This window comes from Pogoniulus pusillus, chromosome 17 (assembly GCF_015220805.1).
Source record: "Pogoniulus pusillus isolate bPogPus1 chromosome 17, bPogPus1.pri, whole genome shotgun sequence".
Taxonomy (NCBI): domain Eukaryota; kingdom Metazoa; phylum Chordata; class Aves; order Piciformes; family Lybiidae; genus Pogoniulus; species Pogoniulus pusillus.
In genome coordinates this window covers 6,799,349-6,814,556 of record NC_087280.1, presented here as the reverse complement: position 1 = coordinate 6,814,556, position 15,208 = coordinate 6,799,349, and the positions used below count along the sequence as shown (strand labels likewise).

The following is a 15,208-nucleotide window of genomic DNA, read 5'->3' as shown; positions in this document are numbered from 1 at the left end:
TTAACACAATTCATTTTAGTGTTGCTAAACATTAATACATCCCAAGGCCCCTCCTTCTTCCCTGTTTACTCTGTCCTCCTCTCTTTTGCTAGAGATTCTCGTGGTAAAGCACTTTTCACTCTAACAATGTCTCTCCTTGGAATAGTATTTTTAAATTATTTAAACACTTTTCTGGTAAACAACACAGTATTTTTAGCAATAAGGTAAAAATCATGTCTCTTTCTGAACTAGTACTGAATGAAATGTTGAATTATGTGAACTGGTTTATGTCTTAACCTATAGCAAAGCATGCTCAAGGAATTCTGTGCATCATGACATGATGATTAAAGTCAAACTGTTTAATATCTAATTCTATGGAAGAAGAAATGACTGCAAAAGTCCCCTACAGTAACTGTCACGTATACGCAAAGGTGCTTTTCCCATCAACTAAATATTATGAAAACCACAGAACTCTCTTGCCAAAATAAGACTGTACCTTAAGCATTTGCATAATATTCCTTTACATTCCACAGGAAAGAAAACAAACCAAACTAAAACAAAAACCCCATAGCAACACATAACTAACTCTCCACAAAACCATTACCATTTTCACCACAGTTACCAGGGCAAAACCCAGAAATGTTCAGCTGACACATATTCCATCTCAGCAATGGGATATGGGACGACAGTAAGTCAGTGTCAAAGCTGAGGCTTTTGTGCTTTGCTCTATTCCTACAGCAGACAATGCTCTCTGCCTGCTTCCACACATCTGTCCAAACACAAAACTCTTATTCCATACCCTTCTGTCCCATTGAAGCCTGCAGGAAACTTGAATGAAGAAGAGTACTTTCATCCTCTTAACCCAGCAGCCTTTTCTATACAGGAACAGGGTATTACAAAATTTGAAAAAAAAAATGAATAAGGGAGGGCAGGTACACCTGAAGGAACAGTTTATCAGTTTCACTATTACAGACATAAAAATCACAAACACTTCATTTCTGTAGAAGAAGAAACCAGTTACTGCTCTCAGAGTCAGCAGCCTCTGTGTAGGCATAAGTTCACTTCTGACATGGTGATTTAAAACCTTTTGCTGCAATGGCAATGTTGGTAAAAGCTTTAACCATAGTTTTTATGACACTATTAAGTTTTAGTCATTTGTGGGTTTTGCAGTATATGAATACTATGGATGCCACCTTAATTAAAAGGTCTTGTCATCTTGTGCAATTAAAAAGAGTAAAAGTACTCTCCTATGAATAGCCAGGATCAAATTGAGCAAGCTGCATTATACACGCTAAGTACACAGTAATTTGGTGCCCTTTCCTGTATAACATCTATTCTCTAGCATTCAATACTTTCTAATAGTCCTCTTAGGATGTTTTATGTGTAACTGACTAAAAGTTACCACTAGTGCCATGGTATCTCTGGCTATTAATAACAAATTCAACAAAGTTCTACTATGTGAATACATCCAAATTTTACATTCACAGAATGAAGGGAAATTGTGCTATATCATGTGCTATTTTCATGTACAAACACCTCAAAGAGGCATTCTTTTATGCAGAAGAAAATATGTTATGGGTAATAGGACAACAATCTCTTCCCAAAGAGTACATAGTACACACTCCACTTCACGTACCTATTTAATTGGATAGCATATGCATATAAAGTAGATCATGCACATAGTGTGCACAGTCTGTGCATGAAAATGTACTTCCACAGCTACCTACAGCAAATCCCAGCAGATGGTTACCAGTATCTGTCCACACTTGTCAGATACAAAAACATTCACTTTCATAAGTCTGACTCACTCTCCAAATTTTGATCCCAACTCAAGGTCTTTCAAGATAATGAAACAGCAAATGACTGGTTGTGTCAAGGTCTTCAAGGTCTGCTCCCAGAGAAGGACTGCCTTCAGGATCCACTAGTAACTTTTGACTATGAGAAAAAGATAGCCTGCATCCATCCGCTGCTTATATACCTCATGCCCTGGGGCACTATTTTGACAGGGCGGCAAGAGAGGCAAGCATGCCAAGCACATCTCCCTGGGCCAGTCAGACTGAAGCACCCAGTTCACACCATCTTATCAGTCCAACATAGCTGCCAAGTCACAGCAGCTGAGAAGCTCTGTGAAAAGTAGAAGAGTGTAAGACTGCAAGTTGTCTTCTCCACTAAGACTTCACCTTTTTTGTGGGCCTTTCAGCATTACTGCAATATACCACTTAGACTTCTCAGGATTTGCTATAGAGAGTCAGTAAGATTTATGGCACTTCAGAGAATCATAGCATCAATCAGGTTGGAAGAGACTTCCAAGATCATCCAGTCCAACCTATCACCCAGCCCTGTCCAATCAACTAGACCATAGCACTAAGTGCCCCATCCAAAAGTACCCACTTTTGGGTAGACATTCCTGTAGCTCCGAGCAGCATAGCTCTCGTGCCCGTGTGGTAAATAAACTAAACACATACTCAATCAGAACTTACATACTACTCACACATGAATGAGGTAGACTATTACCATTTGTGAAATACATTGATTCTGCTGATGTCAACTAAAGGAAAAAAATCCTGCCTTTGGCCTTGTCTTTAAGTTATATGGCTCCACTACAGAACTTAACATTTAAAGGTGCTGCTAGGTTAGGCTCATTGAAAAAACTAAAGGGATTTTTATCTCAGAAGCCTTTTCCATCAACAGACCTTGATCAGCCATTTGAGTGCAAAGTTGACACACCTATGTAAAAAACTTTTCTTTCCTTCTGTCTTACAAATAAGTAGGGCCCTCTGATGGAGAGCTAACATCTGCCACCATCCAAACAAGTAACACAGTGGACTTAAGAGCAGCGTAGGAGTAAAAAGTTGAGGAGTGAAAAGATTGATTCAAATCAATCAACTTACAGATAGACTGTAAACCAAAGCATCTTCATTTTCACCAGCAGGGATAATTCAATCTTACCAGCAGTAAAACAGACAACACTCTAATCTCTCCAAAAGTGAAACTCCTTACCCTCTCTTGGTGCTTTGGCTCACCCAGTAGTTCCCCACACAGCTGCTCTAGCTTCCAGGAAGATCTTCACAACCTGCATAAAGGATCCTGGCTTGCTGCCTTGTCCCTGAAGTGCCCAGTGCACCCCTACAGAAGGAAACTCCAAAGCTGCTCCTTGAAAGGAGCTTTTCCTCTTACATCCATGCCAGCAGCCACCTTTGGGGCTTGGAGCACTGCAAGCGCCTGTTTTCTGGCTGCTATGAGCCTGCAGCATCTCCTTTGAAGTGCTGCAACCTTTGGGGAGTATCCTGGGGCTCTTCTGAGCTGCACAGGCAAGCAACAACTGCTGCAGCTTAGTCAAGCATATGCTCCAGAGGAAGAGACACATTCTAGATGAGGGATAAGCAGTCACAATCACAGATAAAGCAAAGGCAAAAGGTTTTGGAAGGAACTGAAGGAGTGTTAAGGGCTCAAAAGACTTCAAAGCAAAAAAGAGCAATCACCTTGGTTATGATAGTGTAAACTATCTAAGCATAATTAATTATACTACTGTCAAGCTATTGACCAATTAGAATAAAATATCCTTAGGCTTGGCTTAAAGACCCAAACATCAGATCCATTGCATGTGGGCAAAGGAGCCACATCAAATTCACAAACTGTACTAGTAGCATGCCTCAGTGGTAATGATATCCCCAAACAGGAGGCCGGTGGCATGAGTCGCCTTCAGAGTGTAAAATAAGTAAATACTACTGGTATGTTAAAAAAAATCAGATAAATGTGTATTGCTATGCAACCTCCAGCAAATCCCCACCAGTCTTCTCCTCTCTCAAAGTGGATATGGCTGCAACAGATGAATAACACACAACGCCTCCTCTAGGATCCTTCCTAGTACAGCCACCAGGAACTGCATCTTTAAACTGTGGGCCTGAGATTGAAAGATATTTCCATACAGACTTTCCTGGGAAGCTGGCAGAGACTGCTATCACCAGACCTTTTCCAATCAAAGTCAATGAGAGTATGTACTGGGGAGCTGGGACACACCAGGTTGACCACAGAGGGGTGCATTGTGCTGGTTTGAGGCTAACTGGAATATTTTAATGAGAGAAAAAAGATCATTGACTGCGAAAGAAAATAACAGTGATGTCTGTATCACTCGCCGGTTTTGCTTAGAGATATCAAAACAAGAAACAGTAACAAAATCAGTCAGTACCTGCCTGTTGCTTGCTGCATTAACTATCTCTGCCTGAATCTGTGTAACCCAGATAAATCATTTTCCTTCTAACCTCTTGTTGTCTTTTTTCTGCATCTTGCCCCTGTACATAGCCCTTCTGAGATAAGGGAGGAGGCTGGAGGAAAGAGGGGAGGTAGTCTGGAGCCCTCCTGAGCAGTTCTGCTGTTCGAGAGGGATTTTGAATTTCTGCATTACTTTTAACTTGTATATAATTGTATATAGTTGTAAATATTTGTGTATGTTCTGCATATATGCTTGTAAATTTATGCTATGCTGTAAAATATAGCTTCATCCTTAACTTCCAGACGTCTGAATTAGTCTAGTCAATCAGGGTGGGGGTGGGAACTCCCAAACCACCACACAGTAGGATAGAGTTAGTACAAAAATGGTAAACAAATTGAACAAGAAGTACAGAATAATCATCAAAAAGATAACTTACCTCTCCCTCGGTACTGATAGAGCAAGCACAGCACACATGTCTTGTTCACAGCCTGTGAGCAGCTGCAATCCACTCATGGTTATTTGAATGCCCACTGGCAACACATATACACATGGATATGCTATTCTTAAAATACTAGCTACCCAAGGACAGGACCAAGGCAGGAAGCTTGAATACAGATAGGCTCACAACTCTACTCAAAAGTGTGCTACATACTGGGGAGACTAAGGTGGCTGCCACAACAATCTCTTAGTAGGCCCCCACTCCGTTAAAAAAAGAATAATTCACAGAAAGCAGCTTAGTAGAGCGGGAAAATTATCATTCTGAGAAAGATGTGCACAAGCAACACATTTGGGCAATTCTGGATAGGTAAGTGCTATTTACCCCCCACTCTCCAGTTGAACTGCAGCATTTGGTTGGTCCAAGCAGTATAAATATCCCTTAGATACTAACTATGTCACCTCCTGTATGATTCTGAGTAAATGGACACTGCAACAGGAAGTACAAATAGAAACATATCTTGATCTAAAAAAAGTACACGTGGGGTTTACTGACCATCACCACTAATCTGTGCCACTCACTACTGCTATAAAGCATGAAACATTCTATAATGACCTTAATTTGCAATGCAAAAAGAAGGATTACTACATCACTTAATATGTTATCACTGATAATGTATCTTAGACTGCTTCTGTCCCTTCATTTTACCTGAACATGTTACCTGTGTCCATCATTCAGATATGCAACTTTTTCTTTCCAATTAATATGTGATCCACAAGCCTTTGTGACCCCAGCCATGTAAACCAAAGAAAAAATGAAACCAGTAGAGAGAAAAAGAAAGCAAGAAACCGTGTGGTTCAAAACCTAGAGGCTGGTGCCCTGTGCTACACCATGTGTTCTAATTACAGAGGTCAATTACTGGCCCCCTTGCATGAGCCCTTCCTGGAAAGCAATGGCAGGTTCAGTTTCTGGAGTATGCTGCCTGGTTTTGAACTTGAGCTGCTTGGAGAGTTTGTGAACAGAGCTTCTGTTTTATTTACTCTCAATTAATCATGCTCAACTGTAAACAAAGTGTCTGTTTTAGTTCTGCTGACAATTATCCACTTGTCAACATCTCCCTCAAGTACCTTCAGCATCTGGCAACAACACAGAACTGCTACATCAAAATGAACGTTTTGTCTCTATAAAAAAGATAGACGTACAGCAGGTTTTCATCTGTTTCCTAGCCCATCAGCAGTCAGGCTATACTGTTACTAACACAACCACACTACTTCCTATGGTATATTTACTTACAAAGTGGGAGAGAAGCCAATTTTTATTCATATTAGTAAGGCAGGCTCATGGAAGAAACTACCAGAGACCCAAAAGAAGCCTCTACATTCCCCTACAAAGGCAGAAGGGAGCTCTCCCCGCAGCCCATTTAGTGCCTGCCATAGGCCTCTTATTCTGCCAGAGCAAGTCCACCCTCACCAGTCAAAATCTGCAGTGTTTGACCCATTTCTTTATGTTGTGGTGCTCAGCAGGCCCCATTCCAAATGTAAACTACTTATTGGTCCCTCCCCGAATACTTCTAATATGAAAATCTTTCCACTCCTTGCTCCATGGCCTGGGCTTTTTTCAGTCCCCAGAACATCCTTACTGGTTTGAATTTTGGCATTTTATACTGTTAAGAACTAATAGTTCACATTACCTCAAAATCCTTCTTGCATTTCAGCAGAACCATCCTTGTGCTTAAAGTGTTAGCTGCAAGGCAAACTGATGATAGCCTGGCACCTTTTTGGGCCCAGACAGATGACACTAGACTCTTTTGCTTCTGAGGGGAGGAAAACAGCAGATGGACTCCCTCACAGATAAGGATGATGCAGGGTGCTGGGCCTACAGAGAGCATTTCCTCATACCTTAAAACACAGAAACAGTGGGGCCTAGCTCTGGTTACCTCAAGTTTCTCATTTGATTTGAAACTTAATCCTGCTCTTGTGAAAACAGTGAGAAAATCTGACTAATTTCACTAGAAGGACCCTCAGCCCTGAGTTTGCTTCCTAGAATAAATCACCTGCGAGAGCAAGAGAAGACCTAGTTTCGATCACAACGGAGCCGGGTCGGGTTCCGCGAGGCGGGAACGAGGTGGTGATAGCAGCTCCCGCCCAGGGAGGAGCGGGTGGCAGGACACAGCGCCCTGGCGGGAGCTAATCAAACCTTCAGCTGTGTAACTGCTGCTGATGACCCCGCTCTGGCTCTTCACGCTAATGACCGCCCCGAGTATGTGCCTGGCTCCGGCCGGACAGACAGCCTCCCCTTTAACCTCCTCCCGCCTCCACGATTAATTGAGATATCTTTTATACGTGATGTCTTGTAAAATTAATGCCTAATTTATGTAATTAGTCAATTAACTTTAATTCTAGCATATGGTGCCAAATGCCCAGAAGGTGTTCTTGTTTCCCAGGTACTTATTTTGATGTCATGAAATGCAAGCTAATTAATTTTACATGCGTATTAATTTCGGATCTATTTAGTGGCTCCCTTTGTGAAGACAGATTTAATATTTGTCTTTCTAACCTTTTTGGGCAAATTCTGCGCTCGGTGTTGCAATGGAGATGACTTTTAAAACACATTTCCATCGGTCTCCCTTTCCTCCACGGAGCCTCTGCTGACACCGGGTCGATGCCTCCTGTATGAAGACACACAAGAGCTGATCATCTGTATTTTCCCGTACATCTATAACTGTCGCAAGATACGGCTATTGAATTTAAATCAAATTAATATTTAATATTAAACATTTCTGAGGGAATTTTTGTTTGTTTTTTGCAAAGCACAATATCCCACGGACATTTTTTTTTCTAATAGCTGCTCTTAATACAATGATCCTTGGAAAAATTACGAGAATTGAAGTATTGGCTAATTAGAAACTCAGCGCAATCCTATTCACTGCTTTCTGATCTTCGTAGTTTTCCTATGTGCACTGAGAAAGGGCGAGCCCCTGGCCAGCGAACCCTGCGCTGCCCGGCTGCCGGCAGCGGGAAAGAGCTCCCCGCTCCTCCCCAGCGAGACACTTCAGGTATGTGACGCCCCTGTCTCTTTTGGAAAGAAATCAGATTTGATTTTGTCCAGACTACTAAGAAATAGGACATTTCTTCTCTTTCTGCAGTTTGTGATGAGATTAAGAGGTTAATCGCATTGTGGGCTTTCCCGCTTCCCAGATGTTGAGAAAAGATTTGAGTAGGGGAAAAAAAAAGTCGTCTATGCTCTAAATTCCCAGCGATCTCCCCTTCCCTTCGCTGCAGCTGCACTGATTGCCGCGTTACCCTTTTACCTCCGGGGGGAGGGAGACAAAACCGCGCCTGGTAAAAGGACGCAAGGCTGCGGCGAGTGGCTGCGCCCCGCTAGCCCCGGGGAAGCGCTTTCACGCCGAGCGGCAGGGCAGGAGACGGCGTTTTAAGACGTCCACGCGAGTGCTGTGGCGTCATAAAACTTTTATCCTCTTTTCTGGATAAATTAGTGAGCAATTTAATTAATAAAATCAGAGAGTAGCGTAAGTGCTATGATAATGAAGTTAAATGAGCGCGCAGTAAAATATTCACTAATGCAGCACATTGGCAAATGCCCCCTTAATTCTGCTTAGCACTAAAAGGGTTTTGAGCACCATAATGAGATTCCTCTGTCTGCTAATTAATTGACACTCTCCTGAATATTCATATGTGCTAGCACCAATACGTTCCTAATTGCACCGTGGAATGGATCTCAGAGGAAAGTAAATCGCCATAGACTTAATTAAAATAATGTATGCCAGATCCAGCTCGCTGAAGATGAGACATTTGCCATCAAGCGGTGTACGAAAGTGGCACCTGGTTTGTAGCGAAAAATGAGGAGAAAATCTTTATCCTTCCCAAGGTGAAGTCAGCAGGGGCCGCAGAGTGCCAGGCTTTCCAGCCTGAAGAGCTGGAAGCGAAAGAGCTTCGCCTTCCGTTGCAGGTGCCACACCGCAACCTGGGAGGGTGGTGCGGGAGCCGAGCCAGCGACCGCGGAGTTGCGCCCGGGAAAACCAAGCTGCGTAATTCGGCGCACGGGGAGAGAGCTCCACACGGCAAGGTGGAGGAAATCTGGTCAGGGATGCCCTCTACAGAAGCGTTCAGGGAAAACCGTTTGTCTCCGAAGAGGGAGGGGAGGAGGGGGAGGCAAGGAAGGAGGGAGTGAGCAGCCACATCTGTAAACTTTTCCTTCAGGGGAATCCGGTGCCTTTGAAGCTCAGTCTCTGAATGGATTGTGCTTTGTACCTCCAGTCTAATACTGTGAACTAATATTGTACACTTAAATTGTTCTGCTGTAAAAAACGTGGCAAGTTGCACTGAGAAACGAGTGCCTGGCGCTGATGGGCTGCGGCCTTCTCCGCCGGCGCTGGAGGGGCAGGTCGTGGCCGCGCCCTGGGGCTGGCAGCCGCGGACAGACCGCTAGGGCCAGCTCGCTCTCCGCCGTTAGAAAGCGTGCGGAAAGCGCTCTGTCAGGGCTCTTCCCCAACAGCTCAGGAAAGGGAAAAGTGGTTTCTTGAAAAAGGCAGCTTTTAAAAAAATCACCACAGGTTAGAAACTAAAAAGAGTTTATTTGAAGACATACAAATGCATATTTATTATACACATGTAGGCATTAACAATGTAAATTACACCGCCAGCACTTGCTGGTTGTTTATTCATTAGATCTTTAGAAAATCTACATTGCCTGCAGACAACTGCGGGATGATAATGACGATACACAAGCAGTTTACCCAGGCAGCTCCGCCCAGCTCCGCGCGGGGCTAACAACAGGTCCGTGGGGCCGGGTGGCTGCGGACCGAGCTCAGGGGCACAGCGGCTCCTTCTGCCACCGAGGGGCTTCTTAAACAGGGAAAACGGTCGTAACTGAAACTGCCGTCACCCAAAACACAGAGGAAGGCTTATAACAGGTCACGACCCAAGTGAGAGCAAACTTGGACAGAAATAATTCCTAGCAGAGGAAATCCAGCGGGGGTCTCCTCTGAAAGAGCAGACATCTCGCTCTCAGAGCTCAAAAAAACGCCACCATTCGCAATGTCTTTCATTACTGTGTAAAATATTTCCTCGCCAAAGGGGAAAAAAGAAGTCCTCTATCAATATCTTGCCTCTTTAGGTGATTAAATGCTGTATGACTACAGTATCGCTCGATAATAAAGACAGAGAAAAAATACAGAAGAAGAAATCGCTGCGGGGAAATCTTTTCTAAAGTTAGATCCAAAGAACCTCTTTCAGGAATGAAATATTAAAGAAGGTTAATATGTTTTTTGCTACAGAGCTGAGGGTTGACGGAGGAGGAGAGCTTTACTCGCGTCGTGAGGATAGCAACCGGGGAGCCGAGACAGGCGGAGAATGCCAACAGATGTAAGGAAGCGAGGAAAGCTTCCCGTCTCGGCACGCGCAGCCGGCGCGGTGCGGAGCGGTGCGCTCAAGAGCGCCCTGACCCGCGGTAAGTTCACCCAGCGGCGAGCCTTCTCCTACAGCGCTCGCAGCCGCGCCAGGGGCTGCCTGGGCCGCGACTCGAGGCGGACCGAGCAGCCCCGCTACTGGTCTGCAGACACGGTACGGCCAAGGAAGGCGCTATCCGCGCCCCCACTCCGTGAGACGGGCCTGGGCTCCCGATAGTGCAAGCGAGGCTCTGGCGGGTGGTGCTGTCCCGCCCCGCGAAGGAATGGGGCCCGGCCGGGCGACGGGGGCAGAGAGCCCCACCGCTCGGGAATTGTCCTCCCGGTTCCTGGGTAGCTCGGTGGGTGGCAGCCGGGCTGGGGGCGGGCGGCGGTAAGGAAAGGCACAGGGCCCCGGCGCCCACACACCCACACAGCCCCACCCTCTGCATCGTGCGGCTGTAACTTACGGATTTGTTTGCAAACATGCTCCCTGCCACCAGGGAGAAAACACAAGCATTCAAAGTTTTGACCCTAATTAAATCCTGGCTCATTAAAGACTGCATACAACAGAGGAAAATGTTTCCCCTAAAGTTTGCGTGAGCTCGAATCCCGTCAGCGGTTATTACCTTGGATTTTGAAGAGGGGAAATAACCGTAACGTGCGTGCCATTATTCTCGTGGACATACAATTTAAAATCATCGTCATAAAGAATACTTCACAATGTTTGATTAAGTAATAACTTAGTGGTGGTTTCGCCCAGCGTCACGGACATACAGTTCAGGAAAGATTTATGTCGCCTATGGATTTTGCACAGCAGTTCTGACTGCCGTGGGGTGGGGATTCTACCTTCTCTCTCTTTTTTTTTTTTTTCCCTTTCCTTTTTTTCCCCTGTTTTTGCACGAAACACCAAGACAAGAACAGACAGGGAGAAAGCACGAGTGAGATGAACGCAGGTTGGAAAAAAAACTACGGTTTAAAGTTTATGAAATGGATCTATTTGGAAAGGCGGGTCCTTAAAAAAAAAATAAATGGAAGGGGGGGGGGGGGGGGAAGGAAATAAAAGAAAGAAAGAAAAAGAAAGGAAAATCAAGTTTGCTCCACCCAGCTATTAACCAAAACACAATACCTTTTTCTGGGTGGTACTGCACAGAAGTTGATTCAGTTTTGACAATGTTGTTTAGCTATCATTTGCTATTTTGAATGAATGGGAGCAATCCCCCTTTTTACAACAGTTGTTTCCTATTATGGAGAGGTGCAGCAGTTGAGGGCAGACATGTGAAAGTGGCTGTTTGATTCCCTTTTTCATCCCCCTGACCCTGCCTTTGTCCCTCCTCACCCTGGGAATGTCACGCCTCACTACTTCACTTTGAGATGCTCTAGAAAGTGGCTTTGTTATTCCCTTTTAGACATACACGAAATTGTTCTCATTCCCCCTGCTGTAAAAGATACTTCAAATTGGGACTCGGTTCACAAGTGCAATGCAATTTGGCTTAGCTCAACCTTTGTTCTGCTTGTACAAATGACCAAACAGTGCACACATTATACAGTTGATCTACTGCTCCCTTTACACCAGAGTTAGGAGCTGGGAGAAAAGCAAGTTAATCCCTTCAATACTAAGGTGGCATTTTCAGTATTTCCTACAATGCAAAAAAAGAGAAGAGAGGGCAGCTTGAAATGGGGAAGATTAAAAAGAAAAACTTTGCAAGGCCTCCACTAACAGTTCTCCAAATAAATAAATAAATAAACCAACAAACTCCAAAGGTGTAGGAGATACTCCAGCGACTGCAGGAAGGGAAGTCTACCATAAAGACGGGCTCTCAGGGCAGTACCGTCAAGACTCAAACGGGAATCCTCGGTTAAAGCACAGCGCTCAACCAAAGGCTCGGAAAGAGACGCGAAAGCGGTAGTCGGGCCGGCAGTCAGGGGCACAGCCCGCGGAGGTGGAGAGCAGGCGGCCAGTTGCGGGCCAAGAGGGGCGCGGGAGGAGGGCAACTCTGCGTGCCTAGTCCAGCCTCACGCATTCAGTCCGTAGAACCCACCTAACATCGACACCCCTTGCTGCCGTCTGAGGAAGGTCCTGGCGGGTTGTGTGTGTATAGAGAGACTGCGGGGCTGTGCTTACCCGAGCTTGGATTTACTACCACTGTCAGGTGGAGCGCACAGAGAGAGTTCTCCTGTGTAACGGGTTCCTGTCAGGAACCAGGTGCTCTGGAACAGCCTCAGGAGCGATAAGTGGAAACAGCAGCCTGCTCCAGGGGTTAAAATCGGGTAGCCTAGAGCAGGTTCTCAGTGCTGAGCACTGGCGAAATGTTTTCTCGCTGCCTGAGAGCGATGAACCCTGCACCGCGACTCCTTTCCGAGGGCGCCCGGATCCGTTGGTGCCAGCATAGGCTGCGGACCTGGGGCAGAGGCCTTTGCGTTTCGACAGACTTTTGGAGCGGGACACTACCTGCACGCAGCAAGGCCCCACGTACGACATGTATGCAGAGGAGCACGGGACAGTGGCGAGACCGGCATGGAGAGCCTCAGGGGGGATCATCTCCTTCGGAGTCACCGGGTAGGGCTGCAGAGGCCTCTGGAAAACGGTGCACTGTCAGTGCTAGGGCTTCCTCGTCTTGGAATCTGGCTCAGGATTCCTCCAGCCATGAGGAAGGGCCGGTGTTCCGAGACACGAGAACCGGCCGTGCTCCGATCCACCAGCGCGGCCAGGTGCTAAGTCGGCCTTTGCTGCTTGAAATCCCCGACGGGGCGAGCAAGAACAGCGCATACAAAGAGCCGGAATTAAGCACCGCGACAGCGACGACGAGCCAGCGTGCGGCGGCAGGGCAGGGGCAGAGAGCCTCGGCGGGCGCACCGGTGCCTGAACCCGGCCCCGTGCACAAAGGGCACGGCGAATCCCGAGCTGTCGAGAATACAGGGCTGGAGAGTAGTTCTCAGTCCAACCTTGACAAGTAGAGGGGGTTTGATTAGTGCTCATCGCGAAAGGAACAAAATCCTTTTTAAAAGGAGCTAAGTAGTTTCACGACAAAGTGGCAATTTTGAAGAATATGGGGTGGGACAAAGCCCCGCCGTTACAGAGCGGCCAGAGCACTTCAGAAAACGGCATTGGGAATTCATGCACAGAGAAAAGAGGGAGAGTCCCAGTCTCTCCGCTTCCTTCTCCCTCTGGCCCCCGAGAAGCAGAGAGAAACAGAACCATTACAAAAAAGAGAGCGAGGCTTAGCCGAAATGCAGCCACAATCAGCGCCTGCAGTTGACTTTCCAAAACGAGGGAAGCTTGCTCAGAGCAAGGCATTGTGTTTCGCAGCCTAGGAAACCCTAAGAAGCTGGTACTTCCCCCCTCCCTTCTCTTTTCTCCCAACTGGTTTGTAAATATTAACAAGGTTGTGAGCTTTTCTCTCACAGAGTGGATTTTTGTTTTGTGTTATCCTTGGAAAACTTATTGACTCCCCCTCTCCCCCCCCCCCCGCAGCCCCTCTCCCAGTTCTCCTTTCTGCAAAGCTACACACCTGCTTGCAAACACAAAAATTCAAAATCAATATTGTGTTTGTCACTTTTCTGTCTCATTTTCCTCTCTCAACAACCCTACTTGCCAGTGAGGCGAATTGTGGATTTATGGAGGAAAATCAGCATAAATTATTACCAAATCTGTAAACGTGTGTGGTCTTGCTTGTGGGAAAGGGGGCTATTGCAAACCTTCCATGCAGAAAGGTGGTCCATGATGGACTCCATGCAAGGGGTGAATGGCTATTGCATGAAATAGGTTTCCATTGGGTTTGCACATCACTATAATTGACTTACACGTATTTCATACAGTTTTCCCAACACTTCCCCTGAGCTCCTTATTTCAACTGGGCTTCAGAAAAACGTCTACTTGCTTTGGTTTTCTGCACAATGGGTTTGGATTCACTTGCTCCTTCCCCTCCTCCCTAATCTTGACTTTCAAAGTAAAAGGCAAATGCTACAAATTACATTTAAATCCTGTATGGCCCAAGTCTGTCATCTGTTGCGTACTTAACACAAGGTGAAACTTTGGATACAAATCACAGGGATGGGTTTGCTTGCCCTACCCCTCCGCTCACACGTTCCTTTGCACTGGAGAAAGAGAAAAAAAAATCGGACTCCTTACAGCCGTACCTCATTCGCACTCGGAGTCGCAAATGACAACGGAAGTCGACTTTTCTTTAACTTTACAGCTTGCGGGTTCCCATTTGCGCTAGCGGCTGTTTTTTCCTTTCTTCGAAAAGAAAAAGTACTGACAAAAAGAAGAAGAAAATTATTTGTCAGGCTGTGAATTTTATTTACTCGCGTGCTGCTTCTGAGCTCTCTTCTTGACAGGCATCCCAGGAGTGAACCTGGGCTGAGCAGCAAAACTCGAACTCAAGGGTGTTGGAGTGGGAGTGGAGTGTCGAAGATGTCCATGAAACCCACATATTTTGGTGCTATCAACACAAAACCAGAAGCCTTCTGGTCCGATGTTCTAGGCGGGAGGAATTTCTCCCCATTTCAGGGTATTGTCTTTCCTACCCTCTAACAAACGTCCGTCGTTTTATCACCTATAGACCCAGCTTCCCCCTCGCCCCCGAAAGTTTGGAGGCTGTCTTCCCGCCTTGCCCGGCTGGCACGAAGCATTAGGGGGCCGGTTCACTGAGCAAGGCAGCTCCCGGGCTCTGAACCGCATGATCATCTCTGCGTCCCTCTCTTCAAGAGGGAGGACATGCAGCAGCTCCCCTCCCACCCATCACCCCCTCCACTGTCGTCCGTCGTCGTCCGTGTGTCCACATCCCCCCCCCCAAAAAAAAAAAAAAAGAAAAAAAAAAGACTCGTTAGCTCTGTAACGCGGGGACGAGGTCGACTTCTCAGATTCCTAGAAAAGCAATTATTTGCCCATTATTCTCTAAACGACATCCTGCCCCGGGAGAGGGGGATTAGATGAAACTGAGGGCAGCCGGGTTGGAACGAGGGGAACGCAGTTTAACACACACGATGTCGCAGCTAGTCGCAGCGTGAAAAGCGTTTTCAGGCTGCTGCCAGATTTCAGGGAGCCCTGCTTGCTAGGGATTGTCTCTCCAAGAAGACTCCAGTGCGCCCACAGAGCCCTCCTCGCTGTACGGCCAGCCGATGCTGCCTCACTCCCTCCCCCACCCCAGCTAGTTTTGCTGAATTAAGAAGG

General features: G+C 46.2%; 1 long non-coding RNA gene across 2 annotated transcripts in view; it reads right to left on the bottom strand.

Moving 5' to 3' along the window:
* LOC135182885 (uncharacterized) overlaps positions 1-15,208 on the bottom strand; it is a 215,176-nt gene that overhangs the window by 81,893 nt on the left and 118,075 nt on the right. For both annotated transcript variants that reach the window (XR_010305332.1, XR_010305333.1), the window contains exons 4-5: positions 14,173-14,290; positions 7,185-7,296 (exon numbers count right to left, since the gene is read on the bottom strand). This is a non-coding gene — a long non-coding RNA (uncharacterized LOC135182885). The remainder of the gene's footprint in view (positions 1-7,184; positions 7,297-14,172; positions 14,291-15,208) is intronic.